The sequence below is a fragment of the Eumetopias jubatus genome, unplaced genomic scaffold (assembly GCF_037043125.1).
Source record: "Eumetopias jubatus isolate StellerSeaLion01/CBP00866 unplaced genomic scaffold, mEumJub1_p1.0 scaffold_6, whole genome shotgun sequence".
Lineage (NCBI taxonomy): Eukaryota > Metazoa > Chordata > Mammalia > Carnivora > Otariidae > Eumetopias > Eumetopias jubatus.
The window spans coordinates 66,494,236-66,499,267 of record NW_028274812.1 but is presented as its reverse complement, the minus strand read 5'-3'; the positions used below and the strand labels follow the sequence as shown (position 1 = coordinate 66,499,267).

At 37.3% G+C, this 5,032-nt stretch overlaps 1 pseudogene; it reads right to left on the bottom strand.

The window, feature by feature from the left end:
- Nucleotides 1-4,062: 4,062 nt before the first annotated feature.
- Nucleotides 4,063-4,384, bottom strand: LOC114212962 (large ribosomal subunit protein uL29 pseudogene; annotated as a pseudogene).
- Between the last annotated feature and the right edge of the window lie 648 nt (nt 4,385-5,032).

Genomic DNA, 5,032 nt, shown 5'->3' with positions numbered 1-5,032 from the left:
AAACAGGTCATCCTTTCCCTCAGTGACCTTTTCTTTCTTTCTTTCTTTCTTTCTTTCTTTCTTTCTTCTTCTTTTTTTTTTGTTGTACGCTCCATGCCCTGTGCAGAGTGCAATGTGGTGCTTGAACTCAACGACCCTGAGATCAAGACCTGAGCTGAGTTCAAGAGACGGATGCTTAACTTAACCAACTGAACCACCCAGGCAGCCCTCCCTCAGTGATTTTAGATGTCACCTTAATCATGGCAATATTTCAATCACCTCAAAATGTCTCTATGTACTTGGATTTATTTCTGCATTTTTTTTTTAATAATTCACTAAACTGCATCTCCACTTGCATCATCACAACACTGTTTCAGTTGTGGAGTCTTCACAATATGATTTAACATCTACTAGAAGCAGTGTGCCCTCACGGCTTTTCTTTTCATTCTTTCCCCAGCTGCCCTTGACTGTTTATTTTCCATATGAGCTGTAGTCTCAACTATGGCTACCTAAGAAGCTAGTTGTTTCATTTTGTTTTCTTTTGTTTTAAATTAGAAATGTCTTAAATTCATAAATTAACTTAAGATGATGTGACATCTTTATGCTGTTGGGTCATTTTGTTTGAAACAAGGGCTATCTTTCAAGTTAATTGTGTATCCTTTAGGAGAATACTAGCTTTTTTTCTCATTAACTGGTCTGCAAATTTTCCTGCTCCTTTCATTTTATCTTCTTCATCAGAAGCATTGTCTTATCAAGATTCACTGAATCCCAAAGAATATTTAAGTCCCTTCCATATGGTCAGACCTCTGGTTTATTATGGCTTTTTAGTATTTTCACACTTAGGGTTGCCTTTCTTCTAGAGGGCATTTTACTCACTGTAGGCTTCTCTCTCCCACACAGCTTTCCCACACCACCTTAGTGATCCAGAAAGGTTAGCAACAGGAGCTCAAGAGCTAGCTTTGCTGGAAATCACTTTTTTTTTTTTTTACCTAAATAATTTGAAGTCTTTTGTTTTTGTGCCTTTTGATGATGCTGAAGGCATTTCTGTCATTTTCTTTGTTCTTCTTTGTAGTTTATTTGTAAAAGATTTGGGTTTTGACTAATGATATAACTTATCTACTTGCAACAAAAAATCACTTTTTATTGTCAAGTTAGACACGACTAACATACAGTCCTTGCAAAAGGATGTTTGTTACAAAATCCTCCCATAATTAAATAATTCGATCCAGCTCAACCTTGTTCTTCCAGACAAATTTAGAATCTTCTTTTCATCAGTCAATGATTTGTAACATATTGTGCTTTCTCTCTTTCAGTGGAGAGGGAGATTCTGGTAACAAATATTTGTTGTCTAATTTAGGTCTAGATGAGTTAACCCCAAGTTCCCAGTGTAAATATTTATTTCTACCCTCCAAATCTGTGGTTTTAATTTGTGTTCTGTAGAGTCTTAGTGGTTCTGTGAAGAGGGAAGAGTGGACATGTGAGCAGGCTACACTATCATTTCATCAAAGCAGGTCAACTTTTCATGTCTTTCTTTTGGCCTTGGTATAAATGATCATAAGAGAATATGGTTCAAAGCTTAAAAAGTACAAATAAAAAGAGAAAAAGAAAAAATGCATACCTCTAAAGGAATTTGTCTTTTTTTTTTTTGCCCTTCTAAAGATGCATTGCTTTATGTTTATATATATTTTCTTAGTAAACCAACTCTAATCCCACTTGAAAGTGGCTCAGTAGAAATAGGATATATGGATAAAAGTTATATTTAATTAGCATGTCACTGTTCTGACTATTCCTTATAACTGAATGCTATTGTTTTAGTTATAGATTGCTGAAAAAGATACAACTCTAAAACTTAGTATTTTAAAATAGCAACGTTGTTAACTCCTACAATTCTGTGAGTTGACTGGGTTCACCTTGGCAGTTTTCTGCTGTTCTACTTGGAATAATGGTGTGGCATTCAGATGTCAGCTGAGGATGAAGTCATCTGGACATTTGCCTGGGATGCTAAATGGCTGGGCCTCTCTCCATCTCAACATAGTCTCAAGGACTCTCACCATGTGGTCTTTTCACAGTCTCTTAATCAAAATAGCCAGACTCCTTACATAGTGGCTTAGGACTCCCAAAAGTGTAAAAGTAAAAGCTGTCAGGCTTTATTAGGGCATGGCCCAGAACTGAGATGGTGTTACTTTCTCCTTATTCTACTAGTTAAAGCAAGCCACAGGCCCACCAGAGGTTCAAGGGGTGGAGACAATAAAAGGGCATAAATACCAGGAGGTATGGTTTATTGTGGTCTGTCTTTGCTGTGCTCAAGAAGTATTGCTGTACTCAGAAGTACTGAACCAGGAGCAAATGATTTCTTTTCATTTCTGCTCTTTTCACAAAACAAACCAATCTTCCAATGATGTCCCACTTCTTTACACGTGTTCTGGGTTGTTATGTGCTTCTACTCTTTGACTTCTTACTTTTCTAGTTTATAGTTGTTTAGATTGCCAGAACTAACCGCCAAGCCATGAATATTTACTAGGCAAGGTTTTTGTTTTTTTGTTTGTTTTGTTTTGTTTTCTTCTGCAAAATGTCTTTTAATATGGGGGATGCATTCCCCAAATATGGTATGTATGGTATATTTCTTTGGTATGAACAGTAATGATATAAGAGTCAAAAGCCTTAATGGCTGAAATCAGGTTGTTATTACATCACTTGCCTTGTACATAGTAAGTGATAAAACATACTTGTTGTACTGAAATAAATTCTGTAGTGAAATCCTGTGTCCCATGTTCCTACTAAGCCCAGTGAGAAACTGGGCCTAGACAAGATACTGCTTTCTCAATAATTTCATGCCTCCTACACATAGGCACAAAAGCCATATTTGTGTTATGAGCATTCCAGTCCTAGGCAACTTGGTGTGGAATCCCTGGAATGAGATCCTCCCTGAGCTTACAAATCTATCACTGAGAGCTTTGCTCCTGAATTTGCTTCCCTTCTTGTCCTTGGTCACTATCAGAATGAATATAGTAGTGAATATCCTAGAACTTCCATCCAACACATTCTATGCCTGAGAAAACTTTGTTAAATTTCATTTCCTGATGATTAGTTAATTAATGTACCAAAAAACTTCAAAAGAATAATCAGGTTAGATTTCAGTTGACAGTTTTTCCTAAGCCTTATGCTTGTAATCAACTATGATATTTAAAAGATACTTCCTGAACGGTTAATTTTACATGTCATTTTCAATCTCAAAATGCCACCCATAGGTTAAGAAGATTGGTGTGTGTTCCAGCTTGATTTCATCTGATGGCTAAATTTTCAGTATGCATCCAAGTTGAGTCCTGATCTGTGTTCTGTGGCTCCTTTGAACTCTATCAACTGGGTGCCTACCAGGAACTGAACTAGTAAATTCTCTGCTGAACTTATCTCAGTAGGATTTTTCTCTATTGAACATTTCACAGCAGCATAGCATCCAGTGTGTGGATGTATTTCAGCAATTAGGAACTTAAGGTATTTAATAATATGAGAAAAAATTTTGAAGTCATGCTATCTTGGACTACAAGGTATCTGTGAGTTTTCTTCCTAAGAACTTTTCTATGAGTAGAAACAAGAGAAAGCAGACAACTATCTTTCAACTAAAAGAAAAGAACATAGTTACTGGGTTTATTCCTTTCCCACACTTCAGTGCAAGGTCATAGTTAATCTGCCACAGGCCTGTGTAAACCATCCCAATTCTTTTTCGAAAAGGCAAATGTAAACAGGGCAGAAACAAGAGTTCACAATTTATATTGGTTAGTGGATATGTATGACATGTTTCACCACTTACAATATATTCATTTATAACCTTGAGGATCCATTTACTTAGCTGTGTAAACTAATCAGTGGGAAGTATTTTAGATACTTTAGCTAGGTACCAACTCCTATTATGCAGAACCTCGTAGTTGTAATATTTACCAGTGTCTAAAAATTTGTTCCTTAGGAGGAAAACACCAAAACAAGTCTGAAGAGCCTACTTAGATTATGTAATCTATATATACACATGCATGTCAACATATATATGTAGCTTCTCTATAATTTTTTTTCCCCCCAGTTTGTTTGTGCTCAGGCTTTGACCGGGTACTTCCAGAGCCGGTACAGCCTCTCGTTCTGCTGCTGCTTCTTGGTCTTTAGCTCTTCCTCATGCTTGTTCTGCCCATGGTGCATGGCACGTGTCTTTCAGGGGCTTGTACTTCTTATCCTGGTAGAATTTCCTGCGTTTCTCTTTCTGCGTCTGGCTGATGACGGGGGCAACACGGGTGACGGATTTGCCAACATCTGGGATCTTGGAGAGCTTTGGGGACACGCAGTGGGGACAGCTCCACCTTCAGATTTTTCAGCTGGTGAAGCAGCTCCTCCTTCTTGCACGAAGGTCTCGAGCCTTCATCTTGACCCCCCTCTGTGCAATCCGCTGCTGCCGCCCTATAATTTTTAACTTTATTCATCTAGGGCCTTATTTTTGTAACTTTGCTGAGCGGTTTTGGCTCTTCCTTGCTAAGTTAATTTGATCTTCAAAGCTTCCCTGAGAGATTTGTCCTGTGCTTTGACTCTGACTAGGCTCCCTGACCACCTCAACTGATCATAAAAGAGGTCATTCTCTTTTTGTGTCAGCAAGATCCTGCATCTCTCCAACATTTCCCTAGTTAACTTTTCCTCTGTTAGCTCAACTCTATTTCTTTGTTTTAATAATTAAAAGAAGAAAGAAAGAAAACACATAAAGATGGAATGAAAATTATTTCTAATCAATATTAATTGTATTCTTAGAATGCTTCAGATTCACTCATCAAACTAATTTATTCTGTGTTAAGTTACATTACTGCAGACTAGTAATAGTGAAAAAATATTTGCATGATTAACTAAATTAAAAGAGAAAATAAGTGTCATATTCTTATAACCATATAGACCATTCTTTCTTTTTTTTAAGATTTTATTTATTTATTAGAGAGAAAGAGAAAGAGAGAGAGAGCATGAGTAGGGGGAGGGGAGGAGGAAGAGGGAGAAGCAGGCTCCCAGCTGAGCCAGGAGTCCAATAGAA